General features: G+C 40.0%; 1 protein-coding gene across 15 annotated transcripts in view; it reads left to right on the forward strand.

Moving 5' to 3' along the window:
* The first annotated feature begins 8,513 nt into the window (after nucleotides 1-8,513).
* BAZ2B (bromodomain adjacent to zinc finger domain 2B) overlaps nucleotides 8,514-13,923 on the forward strand; it is an 86,493-nt gene continuing 81,083 nt past the window's right edge. For 9 of the 15 annotated variants that reach the window (XM_074547706.1, XM_074547704.1, XM_074547708.1 and 6 more), the window contains exon 1: nucleotides 8,515-8,672. The gene's annotated coding sequence lies outside the window, so the exon portion shown is untranslated. Of the gene's footprint in view, nucleotides 8,858-13,923 lie in introns of all 15 variants that reach the window. The other 6 variants (XM_074547713.1, XM_074547715.1, XM_074547717.1 and 3 more) reach the window with 4 other exon arrangements.

The raw sequence follows: 13,923 nt of genomic DNA on the forward strand, positions 1-13,923 counted from the left end.
TTCATAGTGCTTTGACAAAACACAGCCTTTTAAGAAGCAAGTACCTATTTGCCTTCTTTGAAGAAGAAGAATCCTTGCCAGTGAAGTAGGTGAGAAAATTTAATTGCGCAATAAACCACTGCAGTTGAGCATGAGGTCACCTCCAGTCAAATTTGTATGAGGAAAAACCAACTTAAAGCAGAAATATAATTTAATAGCCAAGATGGGACTTGGAATCAAGTGCCTCAGTCACTCTGCAGCTAGTCTGGCAGAGGGAGCACAAACTCCAAAAGGCAGGGTGTGCTCTGTCCGAACTGCCTTGCTGTGCAACCGGGCTGTGAGGCCACGGCTGCCCTCGTAGCTGTGCCCCAGCGCAGGCCGTTTCTGCTCACCTGCAGGCCGGGCCCCAGTGCAGGCCATCACTACCGGCCATCGTCGCTTCTCTCACGGGCCCGGTGCGGGCTACAGCGGCCCGTGGGCGTGCGGAGCGGCGCCGGGGAGACGAGGCCGGGCCGTCTCTGCGTCCCCTCACGGCGCCGGGCGGTGACGCTCCCGCCGCGCTGCCCCGGCCGCAGAGGCCTGGCCTCAGAGCCGTGAGGGCCGGCGCGCAGTGCGCGGCCGAGCAGCGCCGGGCCCGGCGGGCGGGGAGGCCCGGAGGCGCTCTCTGGCGTGCTGCTGCTCCTCTGAGGGGTAACGCTGCCAACAGACGGGTCGGCTCCAATGTGTGCACTGTCTTCAACAGACGGAAATTGCAGCCGCAGCTGAGTGTGGGCCAAGGGCCATTAATATGGTGAAAAGATGCAGGGTTTTGTCATGCAGGAATACCTCTAGAGGTATTCCACTATTTGCCCTTAAAAAAAAAAAAGGTTTTTTTTAAATAACTGTTTAAAGTTTTTCCTAAACTGCGAAAGTACTAAAAGAAAATTGATTGAATTAAGTATATATCAACTGCTAAAAATACTGGGAAAAGCATCGAGGTTGTTTTTAACTCTTGCACTTCATGAATATACACAGTCTTTTATAAGATGCATAAAATGCAGCTGTATTTATATCTGCTGAGTATGAGTTAATGTAGACATTGAAGACTAGACGCTTAGAATGTTTTTGGCTTTTTTTTTTTATTTCTCTGTTAATGTTAAAACATAAAGACACAAGAAGCATCACAGTGATCTTTATTGATTTCTGTGATCAAAATGTGATCAGAAACCTGAATTTTTAGAAGCTTAAATTTGGAATTACATACTTAATTTGAGAATACTACTGTTACAATCATAAAAATTTCAAACACGATATACCTTTTCCACTTATGATAATTCTTATGAGCTTTCACAGAAGCACAAATCAGTCATTTTACCACACCAGGAAGTGATTTAGGTAAGGCTTTGTCATAGAGATCTCTGTAGTGGATAGAAATAAATTTATGCATTTTTAGCTTTCAACAAATGAAATAATATAATCTGGAGGGAGAGAAGTGAACAGGTACAGGAAAGGCCAAGACTGGAAGTTTTGTGTTATCAACACATAAATGCCCGATTTCTGCTATTCCAGTTACATTAAGTAGCTTTTTGTTACTTTTTTCTTTTGGCCTAAGATATCCCCAAATATGTAACACTAAATGTAGGGTGTTTAGAATTTTCATTAGTATAGAAAAGGTCCTTTTCATGCGTGCTTCCTTGCAAAGAAATGTTAGTTACTTATGTAAAAAGCAGTTTAAAATTTCTATGCTACATGGTGCAGTCTTTACAGAAACTCTAAAAAATATTCAGGTTCATATTCAGATAGGTGCAATAATAATCTCTGGACCTGTAGTTCAGCTTTCTGTAGTCCTGAAAGAAGCCTGATCTTTATTTGGGTTATGTTGTGACATGAATGGTGATAATGTTCTGAGAGTTCTAAGATAGTACAAATAGATGTGACATCAAACGGATGATGCAGAAAATGTGCTCAGAGTAAGAAATAACAGATTAGCAAGAGATTCTGAAGACATGGCTATAAGATAATAACTTTTTTTTTTTTTTAATGGCAATAGAATTGCATTCAGGAATATGATTTCTGAACTCTCTGGCAAATTGTATTATTATAAATTCCTAGAAAACTAGTTTATGGAATGTGTATTTCTTTATCAACATATGCAACTAATCATGGTACAAACCTATTTCTAAGAAGCTCTTTTTAATATTTGGAAGGTGGAACTTCACAGGATTTAGAATCACAAGCTTATGATTTCAGCTCTTAGTTCTGTCTACCTCAATCCTTGTCTATAAAAAGGACATAACCATTAGTATTTTTTAAATTTAAGAGTTACTGTTCATGAGGCAATGTATGAATATAACTTTTAAGAGCCATTGTATATTTTTTGTTTCAATATAGCTCTCATTTAGAATATAATTTATGATGTTGGTGGAGGGAAATTAAATATACTAATGGGTTGAATCTGTTATGCTAAGGACATTCTTGGACATTAGACCTCTGTATTTCCTTCAATTAGTGGCATTGTTGTAAAAGTGATTAACTCAATGGCTGAAGAGAAGTGTCAGTGCATTTATTCTCCAGCTTAGTTTTTTTTGCAGTAATCCTTGTTCCGTTTTACATATTTTCTGGTTATGGATGCATCACCGAGGTCTTAAAATATAGGAATGTGTTTATAATGTCTTTAGCAACATGGCAAACAGAATAAGGATAAACTAAGAGAAGAGCTAGAGACTGAAGAATCTGAACTGTGTAAGTAAAGCCAGGTTCTGTCTTGAAACAATAGGTTTTGCAGGCATATGAGACCTTAATTAAATAAAACTTGAACAGCATGCGTCTCTTAAAAAAAAGAACAAGCCAGAAACCCAACCACCCAACCAACTAGAAAATCTTTGTTCTATCACAGTAGTGGTGTTCTGCATAATTCTGTTTTAATGTACAAAAATCATCTAGACAATATGCATACATTTGATGTAGCCTTAAAGGTAGCCAACTGGATGGTGTTTTATGGGTAAAATTATTAAAAGTACACTAAAGGCAACATCATTGAAAGCCTAAGTGCAACTTGAAAATGTATATACTGACAAAATAATTTGCCACAGGTCTTTTTGGTGCATACAGCACTATATATGCAGTAGTATTATGCTGTATTTTAAATTAAGTTCATGGGCAATTAACTAAGGCTGTGCTGAATTTTTTGCAGGAGTTTTTAATCCTTGTGACCTGGCCAGGTTCCAAGTTGGCTAATCACATAAAATTATTTCCTGCGTAAATATAGTTTGATAAGAGATGCCATCGCTTCCTGTCCTAAACTATTGTGTAGTCTTGTCTGCTATGTAACATCTGTTGCGTTCCACCCTGAAAGAGCTTCTTTTCACTTGTGGGTGCAAGTTCTACACTACATCCTTTGATCAAACTAACTGTAGTTTTGGTCTCGAAGAAGAGACCTTTGTAGGTATAAGAAAATTAGACATGTTGTTATATAAGGTATTTTGTAGACTTGCATAGGGAAGGGAAAATGCCAAATATACCTAAATAGCAAAAAGCATCAATTTTTTGGAAGAAGATAAAAATTAACTGAATTTGCAAGTTAGTATTTCCTTGCTTTAGTTCTTCGAAAGCACCTAGTGAAAAAAGTACATAAAAGTAATCCCTGTTTCTTTTGTTTTTATGTATGTCTTTTAGACACTTTAATTTGCAAAGATTTTGATAGAACAATGTGAGCTGTCATGATAATCAAAGATTTTCAATACCTTATTTGCTAACATTGCTGTCGGTGAGGTTGGTGCTCTTCCAGTCAAACAGAAAAACCTATGTCTTTTCTAATGTGGAGGTAAATTATTGCCTGACCGTAACATTTAAAATGACCTTGTTTTTCATTAATTCCAAGGGTAAATATAACATCCTGGATATATGTCCCAAACAACTTGCAGTTGAAAGCACCCTTGTACTTAAAATCCAACATTGGATCTGAGTACAAGTCATACTCACATATTTTGACTGTAAAATTTGACAGGAATATCGTACAGAAGGTACCTAGTGATGAACGTTTTTTTATCTCTCTACTTCCAAAGGGTTAATATTTTAACTGTTTTGATTGAACTGGCATTTCCCGCTTTCAGAGATTTAATTGGTTAATAAAAATACTATTTTTGATCAAGGACATGAAAGAAATGCTGGAGGAGCTATGGAAGGCAAGGTTGGAGTATGAGACTGCTGAAATGGGATTGGCAGAACAGATCACAGATTTCCCTATCTTTTAAGATGAGCAAAAGTATCTTTTAACAATTTATGAGTGACGGGAAGTAACACATAGCTGCTTTCACCGCTCTCCCAGTGAGATGTGTTGTGAGAACAGTGTGCTTTCTATGCAGTGTGTTTGGTAAGTTGTCTGTAACACAGGCTGATGCAGAAACTCCTTAAGAAAGATTTCTAGGCTTTTACAGAATGTGTGAAGTCTAGATTCTTGCAGTCTAGATTCTTTTCCATCCTTCAGAAGTTCTTATTTTGGTACTTCAAATCTATGTTTTCTGCACACCAGTTATGTCTGCTCTGTAGATTAATTTAGTTAAGCACCTCTGCCCAACTTCAAAACAAAATTTCCCTTCATACTGATTTTCAACAATTACACAGCATTTCTTAATGAAAGCAACTTAGTGGTGAACATATTGATCCAGTTGCAAAACTATTAAATTAGTTTTATACTTTTTATAAACTTATTTATGTTTTTAAAGATTCCTTGGCCTTTTGTACTTCGACCCTCATTCATTGTAGTGCAGTAGATACTAATTTGACCACTCCAGGACAGCGTAATAAAACCACATGTATAAGAGCATAAAGCCAGGGATACTTAGACATGCTAAATTGTTTAAATAGCTGTCAGAGAGTGGTAGCATAACCTCTACAAATGCTTACAAGTATCTGTGATGACAATAAACCTCCTAAACACAGAGCAAATTCAGCAAAAAGGCTTTGCAATATTTTTGAATGTAATGTTTTAAAAACAAATTGCACATCACAATTGAATGATGCATTCAGGGTTTTTTTTTAAATCAACTGTTTAATTTTTTTATTAATAGTATTCATTAAATGCTAACTACTTCAGCCCTTCATTGGGGATGGACTAGCCCTAGTAGCCTTGTAAAAATTTTGTTATTTTTGATTGATAGTAACTTCCTGCTGGTCCTTACAGTGTGGCCAATTGGTTTTAATATATTTTATGATAATAAAATGCATGCTTCGCAAACAGTGCATAGCACACCTGTTAACAGAATTTTATAATATAGTCTCTAGTCTTTAGTGAATACTGCATCTCCCTTTAAAATACTTCCATTTGTTTGTTTAGGTGTATAAGATCTGTCTAGAACAGATCCTGTTACAAGATCAGAGTTTGGAAATGTGTGAGTTTTGCCTTTAGTGTAGCCTCACAAACATCTGGATTGCTGCAAATGAAGGGCTGTAAACCTGTGCTGCTCGGCTGTGCATGGTGGTGCCGAAGAGAGAAACCTTTTGAACCGTCTGTGCCTCTGGAGAGACCATTACAGTGAACTCTACCTCTGTGGTCCCACAGGAATTTTGGATTTGACCTTCCAGACAATTATGCATGGTATGTAAATGGCCCCTGTGACATCAGTGTAATTATTCAAATGTGAGATTACATGTCTATAAATACCTTGCTTATTTTATTCTTTTTTTCTCCCGATTCAGCAGTTAAGATTAGGAATGCATTAATGCGTGTAGCTAGTTAAAAAAAATATCATGATAGGGTCAAAAAGCATACCAGAAAATACTAAGGAAACTACAAAACTCTGGCATGGTGTATCTTTTTTATGGTATTTACACTGGAAGCCTAAAAATGCAAAGGTTAGGAAGCAAAAGAAACAAAGAATCCTGTTTTTGTAGTACACGTGCTGCAGGTTGAATTTGCATTTTTTAAAATTGAGAATTCCATCTTTCATACTGCCTGAGGGACAACAGCCAAATTTGAAAGCTAGGGACCTTTCTGATGTAATAGTTAATCACTTTAAATGCATCAATAATGTCCACTAGCAACAGCTTCTGTTGAACAAGCATATTAAAACAAAGGAATTGTAATATGTTTTTTTGAAACCTTAGTACATTTTGCAGTAGTAAAACTGATTTGTTTGTGACTAGTGGAAAAACTGTAACTTTTTAAACATATTTTGATGTAGACTATAAAATATTATATAGCTACCTAAGACTACATTAAATAGTTGACCAAAAAACAAATTAATATTCAGCACAACGAGAAAGATATTTTTCATATTTTGATGACAAATATAATCCAGTGGTGTAGATTTGGATAGTTGACTGAACTTTGTGAAGAGAAATATGTGTCGGGACCTGTTGTTCTGTGCTCACAGATTACATTCTGTCCTGCTGAGCATTACAGAAAATAAAGATTACATAACATTGTCCAAACATGCACATATTTTTATTTGTCACAAGATACTGTAATTCCTCTTAGTAACAACAAAAAAATAGATTTACAATGGTTATTTAGAGAGGTTGTAATAATGCAATTTCTATTATTACTAGAATTTCTTTTAAATGTTAAAAGCAGCAATGTTAAATATGCACCAAACATCCAGTAAATTTGATAGTGAATTATCTAAATCCATTGTTTGTTCCCCCTTACAAAACTCTGTAATCTCATGACTGACAGTGTTGTTGTATTGCAAAATGTGTGAGCTTTTGATGGATAACATTCTGAGCAAAGCAGCTGTTTATTGTATCTGTACTAGTTCTTACCCCACACTGTTTTTTAGACCATTATTAGTAAGTTTTGAGGTTAGAGAGGTACTGACCCAATCAAACATGTACAGAGCTGAGCCTCTGAGTTAATTAAATGTGGGTTAATAGTATATTATAAGGAAATCATTGTCCTTATTACAGTTATTAGGTAGTTAGTCAAATTATAGCTTCAAAGGAATGCAGAGCATGAAAAATTTTGGACTAAATTATGCGTTTGAACCTTAGGCCAGCTTTTACTGTTGAGGCAGTTTGCTGCTAAAAGAAATTGTGTGTCATTGAAATTAAATGCCTTTCTGGGGATGGAAGCTTCCATTTTTTAATGAAATTACTAAGTGTGGTGTAGTGAAATGATTAAAATCTGTATTCCGGGAATGTGGTGGACAAAAAAAAAAGAAAATCAATAAATGCTAGGAAACCTTTGCTGCTGGATGTGAATCCTTGGAATGAAATAGCCTGGTACAAAAATAATAATTAAAAACATATCAGCACATTAATGTATTTAGCATGAGTCTCACAAGACATCATCTTCACTAATTTTTAGCATAAATTTTGCTCTGTAATGAGAAGGTTTTTTTTTCTCATATCCGTGTTCGGCAGTGTTTTTGCCCTTCCCCCAGTGCTCCTGCACTGCAATCATTGTGCTTGCACTTATTATGTTACAAATGACCGAGGTAAGGCTGACATTCTCGTTGCATGCAAAAAGAGCTAGTCTGCCAGGCTTTTTTTTTTCCCTAATGAAGCAGCTTTGTGAAATCTCCCCATGTGTTAATACTAATGAAGATCCTCCAGCACAATTAAAATCGCAGCCAGTGGCTGAAGAGAAAACAGAAGACAATGGCATCTTTCTACATGTGCATATTTCTTTGTGCATAGATCGACTTTATTTAGAAATATTGTTGATTTTTAAAATGGTTATATGTAGTATTTAATAAGGTTAACAAGCTGTACATATTCTTGAATTCTGCAAGTATGTTTTTACCAACTCATACTGAAATCAGTTAGATTTTCTTCATTGCACTGTAGTTTAACTTGATGGTGTTAAAGTTATGGTTTGTAGGGAGCAGTCCTTGGGCTCTAGCAGTGTACTTTAACCCTGCTTGAGTTTGAGATTATGCCAAAGAAGGAAAAAAAAAAAAAAAAAAAGGAGGATACCATGTGTGTAGTGTGAAGGGTTGGTGTAGGGAAGCGCAGCTTTTAATTTTCTACAAACAACCTCTATGGATTGTTTCAGGCAAGGCAAGATGATTTGTATTTAAAAGATGTGTTTTTAATTTTAATTCTCGTGTCAATAGCTGGTGAGTGCTAATACTTCCCCTTGATTTTAATTTCATTCTGGCACCCTTGTTTCTTTCTTTCTCTATCGAGTACTTCACGAACTCAAAAGTTGAACGTTGCTTCTTTAAAATGTCTCCTTTTGGATCACCTTATTTTGTTTCGTAGACGTCATTCGTTTACACCACAGAGCCTATTGTTGATTTATTATTTTTTTTTAACCTGAACTTAATCTATAGATTCTTAAGGTAACTTGGTTTCTGCCCCGACCGATAAAGTCATCATTAAAATATGACCCAAGGTGGACTGGAACTTTGGGTCGCAGTGTGAAGAGCGTGGTTCGGAACTTTCCGCAGCCCGGGGGTCCCGCAGCGAGCCCCGCAATCCCGGCCCGGCCCGGCCCGGCCCGGCCCGGCCCCGCCGCCCCCGGCCCCGCCGCCAACCCCGCGGGGCGCGCCGGCGGTGACGTCACCGGGCCGCGGGGGCCGCGACCCCCTCCAGGGTCCCGCCGGCTGGGGGCGGCCGCCGTGCGCGCCGCCGCCCGCGCGCGCCCCCGCCCGGCTCCGGGGAGCGCCGGGAAGGGCCGGCCCGGCGCGCGCCGCCCGCACAGCGCAGGGGAGAGAGCGGGAGAGTGGGAGCCGCGCGCCCCGCGCCCCGAGCGGCGGAGCTTCGCCCAGGTGAGCGGCCGGAGTGGGATGGTGTTCTGCCGCGCCACGGCTCCCCAGCCCGAGTAGCGCCCGCCTCGCCGGCCGCGTCCCTGCCGGTGCGTATCGCCCCTTTGTTGTGTGGGCCGAACGCGAGTCCCGCTGCGGGGCCCTGCCCGGGCAGGGCTGCGGGCGGGAGGCGGAGTGGCTGCGTGGAGGTGAGTCCCGGGGAATGGCCGGGGCCGGGGTGTCTGCAGACGGGACGGCCGCGTTCCGAGCGATTTTAAACTTTGCTCATGGCCGCACGCCCGTGCCTCGGCCGGGCGGTGCCGGTCACGTCTCTGCCGACGGACGCCCGCAGCCTCCGGGGCGGCGCGGCGGCTTCTAGCGGCCACCGGGCGGCTCTTTTGTGTGGCGCTGTGTGGTACGCTCCGCTGCCGGCGGCCCTCCCGCCCCGTTCCCTTCTTGGCGGCGGGCGCTGCCCCGCTCCCCTCGGCCGGGGCTGTCAGGGCGGGCGCGAGGCGGGGCCGCGCGAAGCGGGCGATGCCCCTCGGCGGGCGGCCCTCGGCCCCGCGCAGCCCCCGCTCCCGCGCGCCGTGAGCAGCCGCTCCCTCCCTCCCTCGCTCCCTCCCTTGCGCGGGGCGCGGCGCGGGCCGGGAGCGGGCGCCGCTCCGCACACCCGGCTCGCTGCGGGCCCCTCTGTCCGCGGCTTTGTGCGGGTTCCGTCCTTGGGAAGAGAAACAAGCAGCTGCGGCGCTGGGCCGAGTTGTTGAAATTTATCCCTTTGTGTATATTACAATATCCTCCATTTTTCTGCCCTCTAAACAACAAGCCTTTCGCCATCTTGGGCAAATTTTTATTTCAAAGTCTGACCGTCTTTTTTACGAGGGAACGAGTAGGAAACCTGAAAGCACTTCTGGATAAGCATTAAAGTTTAGGGAATGTTACAGGGACAGATAGTGACGTCATGTAAAGTTTAAGGGGATTTTTAAAGTCCAAGACTCTGTGCTTTCCCCTGGAATCCCTGATCTAATGTGTTGTAAACCGCACTTTAAAGAGAAAGGTTCCTAGTCGTGCGCACACGTACAGGGGACACTGAGAATACGCTTCCTTACCTGGTGCCTAGTTTCATAGCAGGAAAAGAATCGTGGCCCCCACCTCCCCCCCCCTTTATTTTTATTTTTTACTGCCCTGGCCTTAGTATTTAATGTGCAATGCTGAATTGTTGGGTTATTTAAAAAAAACGTTCTGAAGTTACTATGTTAAATGACAAATTATCTGGAGATCTGCACTGGTTTTGTTTATGGAAAGTATGAATCTGATGTGAAGTTTACATGGAACTCTTGGTACAGAATCTTCCCTGAGAAATAAACAGAAGTCTTCTTGGCATGAGGAACATGGCTAAACAGACCTCCATTTTTAAATTACAGACTTGGAGGTATGTTTGGAAGCAATGAACTTATTAAGGTATATTATTAAAAGGTTCCATCTGGAAAGTACCTATAAATATTACATGTAGTTTGGGTTGTGTTCCCGGTACTGTATAATGTGTGTGGCTAAACCTAGTAACTATACTTAACTCATTGAAAGAACCAACCCTGCAACAACTCCTTTCCCAAAACCCAACGACAAATCTCTTTTCCTCTGACTACAAGTTTTGCATCAGCTGTTGTGAAAGGGAGAACAGTAAAAGGTATTGTTCAACGTGTTAATTTGGTTTTCAATTGCCCTTTTTTTGATCTTATGAAAGTTTTTCTGGTGACTTGGTGAAACATGTAATTGGTAAGGAGTAATTGTTGTAGATAAATTTTTGTTTTTCCATCCTTTTTTCTATGCTTGTTTCACTAGCTCCATATTTAAAGTCACATTATGGAGAACATGAAACTACTTGTATTTCATTCACATTTTCTTAGTCTTCAGGATTGGGGAAAATATTGACAGCAGTTAACATACAAAATAATAGGAATAGCTGTTTGTCTTGTACATCAAGACTTTCTATCCAAGTCAGTATTGAATGCTGTACTTAAAGTAGCTTTAAGGTTATGTTAGAACAAATGTCAGATTCTTACTTTATTTTTCTTTCCTGAATGCATCAGAAAGTGTGGTTGTATTTGCTATTTCCTGCATGCGTGAATGCTGAGTAAATGAAAATGTTTAAACAGTGGAAAGCATGTGCAGCAGGTGATTCTAAATTATAAGTTCAGTGAAGGTCTAGAAGATTGGATTGGTTATAAATGGTGAGCAACAGAGGATAAGTAGTTTCTGAACATGGCAGTATAACTTTGACATCTCATAATAAACCACATACAAAATCCTGCAAAATCAGTAAACTGCATAATGTTAAGAAAATGGTAGCCAACGTAATTTTTGCAAAGTATATGTAGAGAAGGGAATCGTTAAGGAATCTTCAGTATTCAAGAAATTCTATGTTCACTTCAGGCAGGTGATGCTGGTTTAATCATAGGGTCTACTAATTCCTGCAAGCAAGGGGAGTATCCATATCAGGTTGTGATGAAGTTGTTCATAAACAGAACTCTCTGGAAAGTAAAAAAAAAATCTTTAGAGGATCAGGTATTGTTTCCTTTTCATTCCTGATCCAAAGTCTGTTCTGAATGGCACAGTATAAGGTTTTGTGACTGTTCTGTATTGAAAATAAATTGGAATTGTGATCCCGTGTTCTAGTTCCAGCCAGGGCAGCGTTCATTTTTGCAGCAGCCAGGAGGGGCATGGCCAGCACCCTGCAGTTCTGACCACCTTACCTCTGTTCGTTGGGGTGGGAAGGGCAGGCAAGGCATTCTGCTCCTCTTGGGGAGAGAAGGGCTTTCTTCCAAGTGAAACTAGGGTATTATTGTTTCCGTGTGAATCTTTGGACGCTTTTTTGTAGTCCCTGTCATTAGTATTGTTGCTATTACTATTCGTTTTCTTGTCTCATTGCTGTTTCCGGTAAATTGTGCTTATCTCAATCAGATACCTTTACCTTTTGTGCCTCCAATTCTCCTCTCCATACTGAAAAAGGGGAGGGAGCGAATGAGCAGCACATGGTCTCAGTGGGAGCACTGAATTGGAGATTACCCATCCTAAACCGTGACATACTGCTATTTCTCATCCAAGTTATTTTCTCAAACTAAATTCCACTGTGCTGGGTTCCTTACAGGTCTGTGTTCCCACAAAAAGGTAATTGTTTTTAAGATTCTTGTAGGTTGTCAATGCCATTGTAAAATTTTTTGAGTAGTGTGAGAGGGAAAAAACCTAAATGCCCAGTTCATACCTTTTGGTGAAAAATTCTTGATTTTCTTGAACATGTAATAAAATGTTTTGCATTTTCAAAAGGTAGTCTAACAATATCTTTATATCATGAAGGTAAAGGGCGTTGGCTTGACCACTGTGGTATATTTGTTTAATCTTTATGTTGACCTTATGTTAAGAAGAAAGTTCTACTAGACTTTTTTGGTGTTTTTTGGGAGACACGTAAAATGCAAATGAGAAGGTAACAGAAGCCTTTCCTATAGATCCTGTTGCCCTTTTAATGTTTTCTTTGTTTGCATGTTTATTGTAGAACTGCATTGTAAGGGAGCAGATGTTTTGCAAAACATCCTGATGTGTTGCTTTTTTCTTCTGGGAGTGCCTAACTGTTCCTTCTGATGCATCGATTTGACAGCTGCTTGATTTCATGAAACTGCTAAGAAGCCATTAGTGGTGTCATTGAATTCAAGTAGAACAGTCCCTCCCAGCTTGAACTGCAATTGTTAAGGTCTTTGTTGCTACTTTTTGTTCCCATGCAAGACGTAGAATATCAGAGTTGCAAAGAAAATTAAGCTTGTGCACCAGGTCTCATATCCCAGAATGAGGGGAAGGAGTACCTCACTGTAGTTAGTTCTATAATTTTCGTATAATGGTATATTTGGGAATAAGGGAACTTGACTGTTGGGAGGTATAACCAACAATGCAGTTTCTTACACCCTTCCTCCCTCTGGCACATGGAGGGTTTCACTGTGTGAACATTCTGTGTTCAAATCCCTTTACTGTGATCGTCTCAGAGGTGCTAATGGATAGTTATCTTTAAATGAAACTTAAAAGTGTAGATAATGGTGGAATGGGTTTTTTTGTTTGATTTTTTTGTTTAATAAACAAAACAGACCTATTCCATTAGAGTGCTAAGAGTGATGCTTAGTGTTTTCATCACGTAGATAATTTGGCCCCAGGGAGATCCCTATAGTGTACCAGTTTTCTCCAAGTGTGGATCAACTTCTGAGTTAATACTGTAGTTTTACTACACTACATTCAGTGAATTATGTCATACTACATTATAAACTAGTTTGTGATTGTTAATTGCCACCACAAGGAACACTGAAGCAGTTGTCAAAGTTAGCAGTGATTTTTGTGATAGTTTAATAGTTTACAACATTCTGAATGTAGACAAAATGTAGTAAGTATATGTTGGTAAACATGTTTTATAGAAATGGGAAGTTTGTATTGAAGAACATTATGCACTATTCGGAATCTAGGTACAGATGATCTCCCCCGCTGCATGAAAGAAGGAAATGAAATGTCCTTTTTTTAAAAGGACATCTATGCTTTTAAAGATTTTTTTGTTATGCTACTACATTTTTACTTTAAAACCATTTTTACTGTAAATAGCCACAAACAAACCAGAAAGGAATCACCAGAAGATTTGTATGAGGAAAACAGTAGGTTCTCATTAGTTTTTTAGTTTGTCTTTCTTTGGGCTTTATGAAATCAAGACAGTATTAGTTTCACTGTTACAGAGATAAGGACTCTTGAAGGGTTTAGTCTTTTACCAACATCACAAGTAGTTGGTGATGGAGGATGGAGAAAGAGCTGCCTTCAGTGACTTTAATCTGTAGTGTGCTGGGTAGTTGTTTCCTTGAAAACGGAAATGTGTGGTTTGTTAGCCCGCAGTGTAATTGCTGTGGGTAGGTAAGCAGAATGCAGCGCAGTCTTTAAACAAAACTGGGACCACGTATTCATTCAGCCTCTGCAGAAGGGCCAGGCAAGATGCAGTATTTTGCCATTGTTTTGTTTCTTAATCATACAATTTTAAGTGGAAAAGAGGTATGTAGAACATATAGTCCAGTTAGCACAGATTTCACCTATTCGCTGTGTTAAGTTCTTATCCGAGTTCTTTAGTGTTTAAGCTATTTACTGTCCTAAATTTGCTGTTATATAGTGCCCAGGACTCCAGCCATTCCTTAAAAGCAAAAAAAACAAGTATGCTTTGTTAAAGTCCAATACAAAAGTTCCGCTCAAATTTAAATGGAAATAA

The sequence above is a fragment of the Zonotrichia albicollis genome, chromosome 10, assembly GCF_047830755.1.
Source record: "Zonotrichia albicollis isolate bZonAlb1 chromosome 10, bZonAlb1.hap1, whole genome shotgun sequence".
Classification (NCBI taxonomy): domain Eukaryota; kingdom Metazoa; phylum Chordata; class Aves; order Passeriformes; family Passerellidae; genus Zonotrichia; species Zonotrichia albicollis.